Raw genomic sequence first — 17,343 nt, 5'->3', positions numbered from 1 at the left:
CCACTTCCTTTTTTTATTGTTCAGTTACAGTTGTCCCACCTCTTTCTGCATTGCTCTCCCCTGCCTCATCCACCCCTGTCTGGCCCCCAAGCTCCCACAGTCAATCCTCCCCACCCCACCCCACCCCACCCATGCCCATGAGTTCCTTGGCTTGCCCCTTCCCCTTTTTTCCCCATTGATATCTATAATATTTTGACAGCAACATTAGGAATGAATATATAGCTGTTAAGAATGAATGAATGAAAGAAAAAAGAATGGATGGATGGATGGATGGATGAACAAGTGAACGAAAGAGAAGGGAAGAAGGGGAAGGAAGAAAAGAAGAAAGGGAGGGAGGGGCATGCAAACTGTAGCCTAGTAGGATTAGAAATATAACACTTTAGAACTGGAAGGCAATCTTGGAGATCATCTAATTTAGCGACTGTTTAATGTATCAAATTAGCTGAGGGAGCTTTTCCAAGTTAAATGTACAAGACTCAACCCCAAACCTACTGCCTTAAAAATTTCTGTGTATTTGCATTTTTAAAAACCTCCATGAGGTGTTTACAATTCACACCTTTGGTTGAAATGCACTGATCTAGTTTAATTCCCTCACATTATACATGAGGAAAAAGAGGCCCAGAGAAGCTCAGAGGCTGACCTGAGATTACAGTTTTTGTACTGCAATTTAAGTTTTCTGATTTTCAGAAAGATACTATGGAACAACAGTCTTTTTTTGGTACTGTTACACCTCATCACTACTGTCTATTGAATCTCTATGCAAAAAAGAAGCAGGATGAATGACAATTACTTGGCCAAAAGTTACTGCACCAAAGTTAAAAAGCCAGTGTCTACAGGCAACACAAACATATATATAACAAGAAAAGATTCATCATACACCGCAGTAACCTGGCTGCTTCCTGTTTAACCAGCCAAATCAAACCAGTGTAAAACACTCCCACACAAATAGCATTATTCCTATCAATGTCTCATTTCAGCACTGCAATGAATAATAGTTTTGGTTTCTGTGGGTAAGGAAGGAAAAGAAGAGTGTGATTTTTTTCCTGGCTTATTCCTTAAAATTCAGAAGGTTAAAAAAACCCATTTCCAATACCTCAATATGCAGAAAGCCCAGTCTGCTTTTAACGCGTTTGGCAGTATTTGAGGACGTGTTTTTGGCCATTAGCCTGCCAAGACGTTTAAGCTTATAGAAGGCCCACAAAGGGAACATATATGATTAACTTAGTTAAACACAAATGTCTTTTCTGTATATTTTATTCCCTCCCTCCACATTCACAAAAACATAAAAGGGTAAAGCACTACAGAACTAAGTGAGGGGGGCCAGTTATTTATCACTTCAGCTCCTTTCTCAAGGCTTGTGTAAATAAGAACTAAGGCAACTCAATGAAATTATTCATATGATCTTTGCAATGAACAGAGCTAAGCATCAGAAAGCAGTTCAAAATTCCTCTGGAGCATATGTATTTCCTTACAAGAAACATCTGTGATTCTCTAATGCACTTCAGGCCTAACTTTATCTCTTGCTAAAAATTATGTAACATGCATACACTTTAAGCACTGAACATACTTATTAATTACATAGTCACAGAAGAATTTAAAATGCCGTCTCTTTTTAACACACATTCTAACAAGTATTTCAACACCAGAGCCCTAAGCAGTCTTCTTAAATAAAATTTAACCATTCCCTAAATTGTTTAGAAGACATGTTTTAAATAAAAATGAATGCCACACTCTCTAGCCCTTTTGCAGATCCTAACTCAGGAACTTAGATTATTCAAGTATGTAAATAACAGTTGGAAACATCAATTACAGTTAACAAGTTACGAGTTTCTTCTGAAGATTACTGTATTATTTGCTTATCAGTGAGCTACGTGAAAAAAGAAGTATACATGCCTTGGTGAAACTGTAACATGTTTTAAATCAGTTTCCTGTTATTTGACTGAAAGAGTGGTGTGTGTGTATATGTGTGCTGCACGCATGCCCATAGGTGTGTTTCCAGAAAACAGCATTTTAATGAGGGCAGAGGAGCTGGCCAATATAGAAAAGGGTTTTAACAGATGTTCTGTTTCAACGATAGTTACTGTGGGTTTTGTCACTATAGCAATGGGCCTGTGTGGGGTGCGCTTCAGGCAGGCTGGGGTGCTCAGCTGGTAAGGCAACATAAACCTCATTTTAGCTTGAGCTGAGCAAATTTCCTCCAAGAAGCTTTGCTTAATTGAGTGACAGCTTCCAAGAATAAAGGAAATGTCCAAGCAGCAGTTGGTGGGCACTGCTTCACAGTACACTGCTGTCCTAACCCTAACCTCACACCTTCTCCTAGATTTGATCAAAGGCCGCCACTATGGTTCATTAGTGGTGGTTCTTTGGAGCTAGGCGGTAACCTAACCTCCAGGATCTCAATGATCCCTGCAGCCTGGGTTAATTTCAGCTGTCTCTACGGGGGCTACATGAAACATGGCATTTACAAATTTGGATTATACAGCACTATTTATTACACGATGGAAGAGTTCCAAAAATGCCAGAAGAGACGTTGGCATTTATGCAAGTCAACTACTGTTCAATCCAAAGAAGCACTATATTCTATAGGATGTTTTTGCCAGGATTGAAAGAGCCTATGTAAAAACACCTTAATTAGGACCATCTTAGCACCTTGCTATTGGATAGCCTCTAGCTTGGGGTGTTATGTTTCAAATGGGCCAACTAGCTGGAAACAGAACCCCCACCCCACTCCACCCCCAGTCTTGTAACCAATCCCTCCACTCCCAGTCCTGAGAGTGTGTATTTTCTTATTTTCAGATTTAATAAGTCAAGTATATCTGGTAGCTATTAAAAGATTTAAACCATTTCTGTTTTAAAGGTTTCAGTGTTCCGAGATTTCAAGCCCACAGAGGGGGCAAATCTAGAGGGTTTGGTTCTCCCCATCTCCCATTTTAAAAATATCCTTATTGACCTCTCTCTACCCTTTCAATGCATTTCTAACACATGTTCATGGGCTCACAAGAAGAAAAATAGAGGAATTCGAAGGAAAGACAGTATACCAAATACTCCTCAGTGACCTAAAAAGATAATTATGATGACGGATTCTTAAAAACAGTGGGGAAAAACTTGAAAGCATTAGCTACTTATAATATGCTATCAGATAACCTTTTTTTCCCTTTTCTTCTTTGGGGAAACCCAAACTGCTATACAATGTTTTCTTTCAAATTGCCTTTATTGAACAGTTCGGTTATGGCTGCTCAAAGCCAAGGGCTGTCTGAGCAAACCAGGGCCAATACTGTATCACATTAAGTGATGGCTACTTTATATCACTTTTTAAAAAGGTAACAGAAGTGGGGAGGGTGCTGTGAAGGTGGTTATAAAAAACTTCACAGGAAACCAAATAGCCTTTATTTAAATTAAAAGCAATCACAGCCTGATTCTTGGAACACACTTCGAAATGCTTTTTGGCATGCAGCTGCTGCATGCCGCCAATATTGTGTGTAATTGGAAACATTTCAAACAGAATTGTTACCGAAGTCAAAGACCATAATTGCGAGCTGTGGGATCTGAGCCTCAGATAAAAGAAGGGCAGCTGAGTGAGAGCACGCTGCATGGAGGAGTCTGCTTACAGGTCTGCATCTGACTGCAATATTTTCACCGTATTATTGACAAATCTTTCTTTCCAGAGGCCCAAAGAGAGAGGAAGAAAACAGAGAAGCAAACACAAAGAAAGCTGGTGGGTGCTATAAATCAGCAATTGGGACACAACTCTTAGAAAGGAGTTACAACACTTCAGCACTAGAACAACTGAAATAACACAACTCATTTTTTTTCCCTCCTGAAGGGTAATCCACTAGAAGTGAAAGGCATCTTTCCCAAGAGTTTACCCCAAATCTACCAGTGAGAAAAATGCAACTTCGGTTTAATTAGTCGGTTGTTTTTTAGGATCACTCAGGACCAAACTGATGGACAGGGGTGGAAAAAGTTAAGTAAAGGTAAATGACAGCTGCTTGCTAGTGTACAGCTCTAAGTTTTAAAATGTTTACATTTGCTTCTGCCTTGCTAACGTCTTCATTTTTCTTATTTTAAACTTAAAATCTCCTTTTATAGGGAAGTGAACCTGAAAGGGTCTAATCAGTTCAGGCTGGGCAATCATTCTTGTTCCTAGAGAGAGGTCCCTTCCAAAGTGACCAAAATGCATTGAGTTCAGTCTAAACATGTGCACAAAACCGAGACTCAGGAAGAATTATTACATTCTCGTTGAGAGGTCTGATCCCCCCAGTAATGTGAACAGTCAGTGCCAGTGGACCCCTGGCTCGGGAACAGTTCTTGGAAAAATCGTGTCATTCTGGCACACAGGAAAGGGATCTGATTATTCTTTCGTATCTCCGCGCCAGAAGTGTCATGACATCAGCGTGCTCCAACTTGTAAAGCATGTCTCTTCCCACCATCTCTCCTTCAGCGGAGAGGGGAGTGGGGGAAAGGAAGGTGTAGGTGGATCCTTACGTCAGGCCAGGCCTTTTCCACTGCTCCAAAATGTTGCTTCACTAACAGACATGTAGTTAATGGCCTTGACTCCAGTCCAGCGCAGTGGTAAACAAGACGTGAACACTGTTTACTGGGGGAGTGGAGGCTGCAACACTGAACGTGTGTCTAGGATGGAGAGGTCCAGAGGCTGGGGCTGCTGCAACCTCCTGCCACCACCTCCGTCCCTGGCACTCCAGGCATTCCGGTTGGGAGCACCGGCTCCATGTGCTGCCTGAGGTTTCGAGGAACTGCACCAGTGCATGACTTGGCACCTGGATTATTTTACTTTCCCCTCCCAACTCATTTGCTCACGCCAACCTTCTAAAGATATTAGTGTGAAACAGGGTAATGTTTTATTCTGTGACCACAAGAGAAAGCAGGAATGGTCACATGAAACACTAACCAACCAACCAACCAACCAACCAAAAAACATAGCTCATTCACTTTCTCAGCTCTTACTTATTGTGGAATAATTACACCTGGATTTAAGCAAATTGAATATTCTCACACTAATAAGAGTTAGGTAATTGATATTATTTTATGTGAAATGAAAGGGAAATAAGAAAGAGCCATTGTTCTAAGAGGAAGCCCACTCTAGCCTGGTCAAGTGACATCTTCAACATTTCTATCCCCAGTGAGACTAACTTTGACTTTTAAAATTACTATCCTTCCTTAAAAGGAAAAATTTATTCTTCATAAATGACTCTAACCAGGAAATTAACTGCAATAACTAGGATACTGACAATGATGATCTTTCCTGAAAATAGTTTCCCATAATATTGGGCAACCCAAAGTACAGGGATAGACCACTAAAAGTTACTTAATTTCTAGAAAACAATTTCTTATTTTATTTTTTAAAACATTTATTTATTTTTAGATACAGGGGAAGGGAGGGAGAAAGAGAGGGAGAGAAACATCAGGGTGTGGTTGCCTCTTGCACACCCCTACTGGGACCTGGCCAGCAACCCAGGCACGTGCCCTGACTGGGAATCAAACCCATAACCCTTTTGTTTGCAGGCTGGTGCTGAGTCCACTGAGCCACACCAGCCAGAGCTAGAAAATATATTTTTTTAAATTCTTGTTCTATCTCATGAGTATTATGAGTGACTACTCATACTCAACTCTGTGATATTATTAAGTCATTATAAGAGATTTCAGAGAAATTATCTTAAAATGTCATTTTTGTAAAACTTAGATTTAAGCTTACTTTTTTCTTTTGTCTTTTCAGAGTTATCAATAGGAGAGGACATTATGAACAACCAGACTTTACCCACATCTGACTCTTAATAGTTTAGCTATTAACCCTGTAAGAAATTTTTCTCCACAGTTGCTATTAGATTTTATTTGGATGACCCAAGCTCACTCATTACAACCTACTTTATTATAGAAACAAATCATGGTTCCATGGACCTTGATTATAAAAACATGATAAACTTTTAAAGGTCATTGGTTTTGCTGGCAGGACTGATTAACTCTGTTACTTTAATAAAATATATCATATTTCTTTAAAAACCCTATGAATCAACAGGCTCACAGAGTGAGAATCACCAATTAGTACCAAATTAAGAATGGAAAACCATTCATTTACATCAGTATGGCTACCTCTATGTAGCACCCAGTTTTTCCTCCCCTCTCCCCTCCTTCCCTCTTATCCTTCCCTCCCTCCCTCCCTCCCTCCCTTCCTCCCTGGGCTTATTCACAAGAATGAGTCACTATTGTTAGCCATGATGTATTAAAGCAGAGATTTTTCAAGTTCATCAGCAAGTGTGCTGACTCTTAACTGTGGGTAACGTCCATTTATTTCTAGCACCTTTTGGTTTTCATATGTAGAGCACATGCATTGTTAACCTTTAAATCCTTTGTACAAACATTTCTGGAAGAGCTTGTAAAATATCTCCTTCTGTGTTTCCTGACTCACCAGTTGATGGCATTTAGAAACCCTCTGGTACCAGCAGGTGCTGTATTTTGCTTTCTTCAGGCTCCAGCTGGGCTACAATGACAGATTTCTGTCCCAGGCCAAGCCCAGCCACCTAGGCTAGGACCCCATCGGAGGCAAACTGAACAGGGCCCCACCAGACAGCAAGATAAATGGCTGCTGTTTAAGTTTAAAATCCCCTGGTGGGAGTAAATATTGTTCCAGAGAAAAAAGCTTGACAAATATTGCATCATCCTTCCAGAGCTGTCTTGATTAAAGCAGAATCTTTGGATTAAGTTGGTGCTTAATTCAAAATGTATCTATCTTGCTGTCATGGGATTGTTTTTTTCTTCCTAGAGTCTGAAAACAGACATATTGTTGGGGATGGTCAAACAAGGCTGCCATCTCCCAAGGGGGCTGGAGTCCACTCCTGATAATAGAAGGAGGCTGAACATTGACACTTCACTGAGGATAATGGAGACAGCAAAGGCTTAGTGGGAAAAGGCCAGTTGTCACCTAAGTGACAGGCAACAGCTGAGCTCACACATCTGGAGCTGGATCAGGGCAAACATTCAGCAACCCGCGCCCGTCTAAACCTTGGGCCTGTCTGAAGGGACAGATGGAAGTTCCTTTCACTCCCAAAGTGCATTAAAAAATATCTGATGGTGAACCCCATCAATTATGTAATATCAACTGCAGACACCACCTTCTGAGGTACTGATTAAAATGAGGAGGTAGGCAAAACTGTCTGGCGTGCACAGAGACAATTTCATTAAGTATAATTTGTCCTTCATAAAGTTCATCCAAAAAGCCACGTATACACACATGCTTTTTACAGCACAAATGCATCTGAACTCCTCCCGAGAGGCAAGGTGTTCGTTTCTTTATGCAGGTCCCCATGGCGTGCTCTTCCCCGTGTTCATGGCTGCAGTTCTGCCTCCCGTCCGCGTTTTAAAATCAGCAAGCAAACGTGTTTGTCTTGTGGTTCTGAACCCTCCTTGGGCAATCTGGGACTCAGTGCGGTGCCATCCGACCTTCCCCCCTCCCCACCTCGCTCTTCAGCCTCCGGAAGACAATCTGTGGACAATTTTCCCAAAGTCCCAAAATAACACGGCACTGCCAATAAGCACTGGCGATGCCGTTTGTTTTTCTTAGAGGGCAATGAAAATTTAACAGCTTTCTGCTGCATCCTGAGCCCCGGTCCTGCTAATCGTTAACATGCCCAGTTTCTTTAACTTTTTCTGTCTAACGGGAGGAAGACGCTCCCATTCTTTCCCATATACGTCCTACATTGAGAAAACATCATTGCCCGGGCAGGGGGTGGGGGGCGGTGAGCTGATGCGCCCCGGACCAAAAGCAATCGGCCCTCACCCTAGAGCCTTTGGAGAGGATCGGCACCCTCCCTCCGGACGCCAGTAGGTGACAGGCGATCCTAAGCGGCGGGCTTGCCAACGCACCCTCGCCTTCCTGCGGCAGCATCACCCCAACTCTGGGGCCACTGAATGGGTTTCCGCGCAGGAGAGAATCAAGGGAAGAGTTGGTTGTGATGCAGCAAACAAGAGCCATGCGGGCAGCCTATCTGCAGCCCTCCGGGTGCTGCAGCCTAATATCTGCTTTCACTGTCGACACAGCCCAACAAATCGAATGTGACCTTCTCCCTTATTTTCTGTCACGCTGGTCCAGTCTGTGTCACAGACCCTCCCGCAGTGACACCGAAGGTGCCCGGCCCTTCCCCTGCGGGGCTCGCTCCCCACCGCCGCGCCCGCAGCCCTCTGCAGAGCGCACCCGGAGCCGGGCTGCCACTCACCCCGCGCAAAGGACAGTACTCGGCTGGACGGTCCGCCGCGCTGCGCCGCGCCGGGTCTGCGGAGCTGCGGTTCTTGGCGTCAGGGGTGGGCGAGGGTGGGTAGCACGCGAACCATCCAGAGCCCAGAAAGTCGCCGTGCCAGCCGCAGCGCCCCTCGGGGAAGTTAGCGTAGACGGCGCGAGGCTGGCACGTCCCGGGGCGCGCTGTCGGGCGGCTGCGGCCGCTGGAGGGAAGCGGCGCTGGCACCCGGCTGCAAGCAGAGTGCTCTCCGACTCGGAGCCCCGCGCCGCCGCGCCGCCGCTCACCCCGCCCTCGGCCGCCCGGGCCGGGCGGGAGCGAAAACGCGGAGCGCGGACACCACAGCGGGATCCAAGCCTCTTGGCGCGCCTACGCGCACCCCAGCTCGGCCCAGAAAAGCGAAGTCGGTGCTCAGCGCTGCGAGGCAGGCGGGCGGGCGTGCGGCCAGCCGGGCAGAAAAGGCTCTTTGCGCGGCCGGCCCTACTGAGCTGGCGACGGGTTATCCGCTAGAAGTTCGCCCAGGCTCAGCCTTAGGTTCTCAAGTGCAGTTCTGGCGTGTCTTCTCTGCCCCGCCCCCTATTTTATGCCTTTTTTTTTTTTTTTTTTTTTAACTAACAATCCTGATAGATTGAAAGACTGGAAGGGGAAATAAGACAAAGCCAATTTCCTCAGATCAAACGGTTTGAGGGTTGCCTCTTTGGGTTTCTTTTCCTTTGGTTTGTGTGTGTGGGTGGGTGGGTGGATGGTTAATTAAACTCTTAGATTCCTTCCGGTGCGCCTTGCTGCACCGGGGACCCACCTGGACTCGATCCTATCGGTGTAATACCACAGGCACTGCTTCGTAGCAGGAAGAAGATTAAGCCTCTAGTCCGTCCTATTCCCTCCTCGACGGTTCTGTTCATCTCCAAGAAAACCTTCAAGTGTGGGGAGTGCACGCGAAAACTTCAGCCCACCCCAATGTTCAGAGCTGGACCTAAGTTAGCAGGGCGCACCGCAAGTGGTGTTCAAAGTATTAGTTTGATCACGATGATAATTTTTCACTGGATAAACTCTTCTCCATGTTTTCAGTCCGCCCAATTCCCAAGGCTGGGCTCTCAGGCACAGCCTCCCAGAATAAACTAAAACTCAGCCAGTTTGAAAGTTTTGCCTTGACATTTGTGTCATCCTAAAACCTCTCCCTCTTTCCAGTTCCCGATCAGTGGAGTCTCACACTCTGTGGGTACTTTCCCCCTACCCCCCAACACCCCGTGGCAGAGAGCAGACCCCCACGGCAGCAGCTACTAACCCCAGCTTGACAGGTGTCTCTGAAAACCTGGGGCTTCTTGACCACTCAACCTCTTCCACAGTCCTTTAAGATACTGTTTTAATCTTCCATGAAGATGAGGGTGTATGTGTGTGAGTGAGTGTGCGCGCGGAAGCGTGGGGGGTGGCTGGAAGGTAATGGGGAGGGTGTTGACTTATGCAATTTTTATTCCTTTAAGAAAAATCAAAACTGCCAATTTAAGATTTTTTTCTTCGGTGTTCCAAATCTCATTGATTTTCATTGGGAGTGAAACAGGGAATTCTCAGCAAAACCTGAGCAAATTGAAAGAGATGTAAGGTAATAACATCTAAAGGCAAGAGGAGGAGAAAACGCTACAAATCCAGGGAAATGTTTTTGCTGTGACTCAGATCTCCCCTGCACTGTAGAAGCTCACTCCCCTGCAGATACTGGGGCTGCTTTCCTAAACCACTGAGCACAGATTACTCACGAAACAAAGATGTTGCTTTTGAAGTAACTCTACTTGCTCAGTGGTGTTGGTGACTGATGGGCAAAACAACCTGTGCAGTCTTGCTTCTCAGCATTTTATTGGAGTTTGCTTTCTAAGTCGTGTCCATTTATCTTGCCTGGGTTACAGATGCTTCCATTAAGCGATACATTTTTAGCTTCTATCTAAACTGCAAAACTGCCCAAGAAGACTGACAAAATAGTTTAGTTCACCCCTGGAGGTAGTGAAAAGCAGTATTTTCAAGAGCAAAGAGTCCAGTCTCCTTGTTAGCATGTTTGGGTGCCTGTCTGTTTAAGTGTTTCAATCAGGATCTTCAAATGAAAGCAGTTTCCCAACAAACTACATGGCAGTGGAATAGAACCAGTGGAAGATGGAGTAGAGGATGACATCATTCAATTTCTACAGCCACATCTCCACGGGAAAGTCCTCTTCCGTGGACCAGTAAGCATTAGTAGCAGGCAGGGTTAGCTATGCAGAAGCTCCTGAGGAGACTATGTATAGAGCTTGCATTTGGGTCTCTCTATTAATTGTGGAAAATGCTCCTTTCTTATGATAATACCAATACCAGAGGAAATAGCTGTGTGGTGACTTCATAAAGGTTCTGTTTATTACACAGAGCAAACATGTTGGGCACTGTAGGGCCAACAGTTGATCCCCTAAGAGACTTATTGCCTCTTTGGACAAGTGTGTACTGGGCAACACCTCCATAGTCAATGCAACTGTGACACCTGGCCTTCAACCTGGACTCTCCTAAAGTTAGTTTGGGTGCTCCCTGTGATGATTTGCCACCAGAGCTGCCTGAATCAAATCTCATCCCATGGCTTACCCAGCGTAGCCTAGAATAATGCAGTTAACCTTGAGGAGATGCTTAGTTTCTTTGTTTGTAAGTAAGAATAATAGTAATGTCCCCCCCCCCCCCCGCCCCCGGGGAACTGCGGGGAAGGCTGAGTGCTAGGTGTGCAGAAAAGACTGAATGGGTGGAAAGTTTACGTAATGCCAGTTTACAGACATCTTCTCACAATCACCCCTCTTTATACTAGCCTCCGCGCGAAACCCTGCAAGTTAGAAAAGAACCATTTTAAACTTTAATCTGAAAAACAAATCTTCATTGTGGACTGCTGGGTTGTTTCTGGGTCTTTTGTATTAATGGTATTATTTTCTTTGTCTTTACAAACCAAAGTGGTACCACCGTACCTTTTATACATAAATCAATTCACTTAGGTAATGTCAGCTTTTCTCTTAAAGCCTTTATAACAAATATATCTCTAAAAAAGAATTGTGTCCTCCAAAGATTCAGATGTTGAAATATTCTCCTCTAATACCTCAGAATTTAACCTTATTTGGAGATAGGGCCGTTTGAGAAGAAATCAGGTTAAAATTAGGTCACTAGGCTAAGCCCTAATCCAACATGACTGGAATCCTTATAAAAGGGGAACATTTGGAAACAGACACAGAAACAGGAAGAACACCATGTGAGGATGGAGGCAGAGATCAGGGTGATGTGTCTACAAGCCAAGGAAGCATCAGAAGCTGCCGGGGAGAGACACGGATCTGATTCTCCCTTACAGCCCTCAAAACGAGCCAACCCTCCTGACACCTTGATTTCAACAGTTCTATCTTCCAGAACTGTGAGACAATACATTTCTGTCCTTAAGGCACTCAGTCTGTGGTTCTTTGTTACAGCAACCCTAGCAAATGAATTCAACATCCAGCCAAGTCATGCTATGAATGCCTCTTGGCTCATTGAAGTGTACTTTCCTGTGAAGATGAGTTCACAACAGTTTGGGCCACAAGACTGGGACTTAAACAAACAAAAGCTTGATGGTGTGGCAGGCCATTTGATTCCCATGTCCGTCTGACTCCTCGTTTTTGCTTTGTCCGTGTTTCTTTAGTTTGTCCACATCTGGGACTCCTTCCCCAGCCTGCAGACTCAGCCCCACTGAGTGTTTCCAGGGTGAATCAGTCTTGACCGTGTTATGACCTGCTTAGGCTTAGCTGTACAGTTATGTTCCCTTGCTCTAAATCCTACACAGTCTTCCCAGGGCTTTCTGGACCCAGCACACGCTCCTTGGATTAACCTAAAATTGTCTCATAGCCCTGACCAGTGTGGCTCAGTTGGTTGGGCAGAAAGCCCTTAGGTTCGATTCCCAGTCAGGACGCATGCCCAGGTTGCAGGTGGGAGCCCATATAAGAGGCAACTGATCAATTTTTCTCTCTCTCTTTCTCCCTCCCTTCCTTGCTCTAAAAATTAATAAATAAAATCTTTTTTAGAAAGCTGCCTCATTTTTGCATTCTCCTTCTCTCTCTAGTTTATTTTCCTCCCACTCCCCACTCTTGTTTGCTCTAACCATGAAAGTTATTTACAGTTCTTCAAAAGCATCAAGCTAGTCTATCCCTGCATGCTTTGAACACACCTACAATGTTACCTACCAAAAACTGCCGTGTTAACTAGCTCCTGCTCATCCTTTATAATTCAAACCAAGCATCGCCTTCTCTGATAGTCCATTGATGTGCTTATTTGTTGTTTTGTCGGTCCAGCATCTGTTTCTCTTTTGTAATGCCCCAGATTTCCTTTGGGGAACCACCTTCCCCCACTGTCAGCGGTTTCCTTGGCGACCCATTCCTGGTTTTGCAATTAGGATCATGTGACCCTGTCCTGGGAAATTAGAGCACTGGAACCCCTTGATCAGAAGATTGGTTCAGGGATTAGCATGTGACCCAAGTCAGGTCCTGGGATTTTGCAGGAACTTTTGGAAATCTCACAACGGTAATTTCAACTAATATTTATTGAGCACTTATGTATCTCTTTGCTGGAAATTCAACAGTAAACCAAAGTCTCTAGGCTTTTGGATCTTATTTGAGTCCCTGGATCAAACACTATCTGAAAACACACCCTACCATTGAACATTTCAGGTTAAATTAATATTTTTTTGTTTCCTTTTAAGCCCATTTAGGGTTTCAGTGACTTTCAAATGAAAGAATGCTAACTGGTACATCCCTTTAGAAGCTGCTTTTCACTGTTTGACTTTCTACTCCTTTATCACTTCATTTGTTTACTTGATGGATTATACTACAACATATTCCAAAAAAAGGTTTAGGTCCATTGTAATTATGCAACAAGAACATATACCAAGTGAACTTGAAACTATGATTTGAAAGTAGGTATGAAACGTGAAACAGAAATGAGACAAATTCATAAAACGCATCCCTGATAGCCTGGGCCACAATTATCTTCCATGTTTCTAGCAGCTGACATAGCAAGGGTTACATAATTCTCACACAACTGAAAATGTGTCCAAGATAAAAGCAGTCCTGTTTGGAGAAGTACAACTGTTTGCTGAATCCGAGAGCAGAAAGAAGCACCCCAGCCCAGGTCATCATAAAGAAAAATGATGAACAACATCCTTGACAACCATCCGTAAAGAGCACACGACGGTGTGTTTCTTGCGGCTGTTTCTGAGATCATCTTTCCATTCACTTTTCAGAAAATTCATTTTGCAGAAGGAGCAATTTAATTCACTTCACTTGGTGACAGTTACTTCACAGTGCACATGACAATTACAAAAAAGTGAGTTGTCTAGCGCTCTCTGGTAGTGCACAGCAGGGGCAAGCCACGTAGCTGGAGGGGACAGAAGTAGAGTCAGGCAGGGAAGGCTTCCTGTGAGAAGAGGTACACGAAAGATGAGCTAACCTAGGCAAAGATATATGTGTGTGCTTGTGTGCACCCCATGTGTAAGGAGGGGAGTGTGCATATGGTGAATCTGAGAGTGCAGTCTGGCTGCAGTCTGAGGAGCAAGGGCAGAGCGGGAGTGGGGGCTGGGATGGGCCTGGAGAGATAGGCAGAGGCCATGGCATGAGTGGGCTTAAAAGCAGGGTGAAATCTGGTGTGGGAAGATGGTGAGTTCAGTTTGGGATGAGAAAAAAAAGTAGCCTTCAAAATGGAATAAGAAGGAACCAAAGAGATATTTAAAAGGTGTTAGGGAAAAAGTGTGATGTGAAAGAATTCCAGAGAAGAAGGTGCTTCCAGATAGAGCAGTACCTACCCTCTTCTGGAAAGTTTAGACTGTTGTAGGGGAGTCCAGCCTGTGGCCCATGGGCCATATGTGGCTCAGGATGGCTGTGAGCATGACCCAACACAAAATCATAAATTTACTTAAAACCTTTTTTTTTTGCTCATCAGTTTTTGTTGGTGTTTTGTATTTAATATGTGGCCCAAGACAAATCTTCTTCCAGTGTGGTTCAGAGGTGCCAAAAGGTTGGACACCCCTGGTAGAGCAAACTGTGTTCCTTGAACCCTAAGAGTTCCATGGACCCTCTAAAGAAAGATTAAGGTGTCGGGGCAGCAGTTAGGGTTTAGGGGCAAGGTCTATCCTCCCAAGAAGAGGAAGTGTCAGGTTGTTAGCATTTAACCACAGTAGCTGAGGTTCAAGTGTGGAGCACAGTCCCAGGGAGTAGAGGAGAAAGCAGGGTGAAACCCAACGGGGCGTGTGTGAGAGGGGCAGAGCTGCTGGGTGGCGGAGCCCCGTGGAGACACCCAGCACTGGAGAGCCAGGTTAATTCCAGACCTCCATCGCCAAAACAGAGGGGCTGGACTAGGGAACAGATTGGTGTTTTATTTATTTTGGTTCTCTCATTCTGACGTCCTTATTTATACTTCAAACCAGACACTACCGATTTCACATACCTGTGAGTCTGAGGAAAAAAGAGAAAGAGGGAATTTTTGCTCATTGCTATTGATCCTATCTACTTTATTTCACATCTTTTTTGTGCAACGTGGAGATACCCAAGACCAAGATATTCACTTTGACAGCTTAAGAGAGTGACATGATGGCTTCTGATGCCCTTTCTGGAAATATCCTGGTTAAATGGTGCTTTATTTTTTTCCTTTTTCATCTAAGAGGAAACTGGGGACTTGTGGTTGCATCACTGAAGGAAAACTAAAATCAGTCCTCTGCTTCCGAAACTCTAGATCTTAGATTTTACTTCGTTTTCTCTCCTTTTAATAAAAAGTAGCAGTTCCTGCTGCGGAATGTTGCTTATTCTTTTGGCCCTAGGCTTGAAGATCTCCTATAGATAGCACATGGAGTTCCACAAATATCTCCAACTATGACCTGCAATGTCTAAATTAGCTCTCTGCCCCCCCGCCCCTGCCCCACTAATGCTTTAGCTAGGGCAGAAGTTCCCAGATGTCGGAGTTTAAATAATTCCATGACTCCGAGTTGTACTCCCACCCCATGACCCAACTGCCACCCTGAGCCCAGGATTTGTGAGGCATTAAAATAAAACGAAGCTCAAGCAAGCGTATGAAGAAAAATTACATGCTCAGTAGTGTGGTTATGGGCTATAAGTAGAAAAAAGGAACAACTTTCACACAGAGATTGCCAGGTTTATAGTCCATTTTCTTCTGGAGTTTCTGATGGGAAAGGGGACATAGTGAAATGGTGGCTGTGTGTCATTTTGTGAGGGGGGTGGGGCGGGAAGGAAACTTGAGTTTTGCCCACCAACTCTGAAAATTCAGACAGGCAGTCACATGGTAGGGAGGGGGCGAGAGCAGCTTGGAGCGCCTTCCTGACCCCTGGGAACTGGCGCCCAGGCAGGCACCCTCTACCAGGATGTGGTTTTCTGGTGACGGAGAGCCGCTGAGGGGCCTCAAAATTAGCCTTTTTATGTGGGAGTGCTGACCATGCGACTAGGCATGCTCTTCTCTGCATTACTGTCCTAACACATTAGCAAGATAATGGGTCACTTGTGATGTGATTGGACAAAATGCATAAAGGAAATTAGTTTACTAACTCCATTAAGTTAAAAGGCAAATGGGAGACTGACACAATACTCAGATGGTAATATTTTAATTTTCAGGATTAGTTACCTGACAGGGGTTTCTCTTTTCATTTTGCTTTCTACATTGTGAGATAATGAGGTATAAGTAGCCTTACAGACAAACAGAAGAAATTAGGGAGCCATGCAAACCAACACACTTAATCCCTTTTATAGAGTTTCAGAGTTACAACCTACACTTGTGAAAAAGTACTATTTCAGCCACTGAAGCAGTATAATTCAATATGAGAAAGGAAGGAGAAAACAACCAAAAGACAACCTACCTCACAGATAAGGAGCTGAAAATGAACTCAAAGAATCAGGAGTACATTTTTCCCAAATGTGTGGTGCAACCTCAACATGGTGAGATCCAGCCCACGCTTCTGCATGGCACAACTCTGCAAGTTGTACGAAAATCCGTCTAATGTGAAATTGGAGTTGCGTGTAAGCAGCTCTGGTTCTCGTACTATCTCATTAAATAGGTTAGAAGAGGCAGGCAGTCCTGCCAGCAAGATGTGGGAGAAACATGAGGTATGTGGGTGACAAGCGTGAGGAGGAAAAGGAAGAGAAGGGAGGGGTAACTCTCAAAAGACAGCCAAAGGAAATGAAGCTCTTGTCACAACCAAGGCAGGATATATCAAAACTAACGTATCCCCCCAGCCCCAAATTGAGGTAGATGCATCTGTCAGGGAAGCATGCTCCATCGGAGAAAGTCATTGAAAACGGATCTAAGACTCCCGATTTTTCATGGTGCACATGCTTATCAATGGCTGGGGAACCGGCCCTTGGAAAGCTGTCGTTACTGTTACTGACATTATTTTTATTAGGGCCTTGAGGATTAATGCTGGGGGGTTGTTTTCTTTTTATTAATAAGTACAACTGGTTTAATTTATTAACATTTAAAATATATATATTTATTGATTTTAGAGAGAGAGGAAGGGAAAGAGAAAAAAGAGAAACATCAGCATGAGAGAGAAACATTGATTGGTTGCCTCCCATAAGCACCCTGACCGGGGACGAACCCTGAAACATTTTGGTGCGTGGGATGATGCTCCAACCAACTGAGCCACACTGGCCAGGGATCTTCTCACTTTTCAAATTTGATGCTGAAATTAATTTAAAATGTCTGGCAGAAAACCATGGATTATTCCCTGATTTATGAACATCATGAGGATGGGGAAGCTAACTGGATTATTGTCAGTGTTCTGGCGGTTCATTCTCTCCCTCTTCTGTTATGAGTGAGGTTTGTTAATGTATCAAAAAATTTTTTCATCATCTCTCGCCTCAGCTGGCACTTCGTACATCTGCTCTTATAATATTTGTCATACCTTTTGTGTTTTAATGCTCTGATTAGATTCTTGGCCCTTTGAGGGTAGGGGCCAGCGCTAAGACTTCTTTATGTCCTTCACATACACTTCTGTGCTTGGTACTGTGCCTGCACATCATCAGAATGCAATAAATATTGGTTAAGTGTCTAATTCCACATCCTCAAAATACTCTGGTGCAATACC

At 44.1% G+C, this 17,343-nt stretch overlaps 1 protein-coding gene across 1 annotated transcript in view; it reads right to left on the bottom strand.

Annotated features, from left to right (window-relative positions):
• PRICKLE1 (prickle planar cell polarity protein 1) overlaps positions 1-8,489 on the bottom strand; it is a 101,687-nt gene extending 93,198 nt beyond the window's left edge. The window contains exon 1 of the mRNA XM_028531761.2: positions 8,229-8,489. The gene's annotated coding sequence lies outside the window, so the exon portion shown is untranslated. The remainder of the gene's footprint in view (positions 1-8,228) is intronic.
• Positions 8,490-17,343: the final 8,854 nt, after the last annotated feature.

Source organism: Phyllostomus discolor, chromosome 2, assembly GCF_004126475.2.
Source record: "Phyllostomus discolor isolate MPI-MPIP mPhyDis1 chromosome 2, mPhyDis1.pri.v3, whole genome shotgun sequence".
Lineage (NCBI taxonomy): Eukaryota > Metazoa > Chordata > Mammalia > Chiroptera > Phyllostomidae > Phyllostomus > Phyllostomus discolor.
The sequence above is the reverse complement of the archived record's forward strand: the minus strand, read 5'-3'. Positions and strand labels throughout refer to the sequence as shown.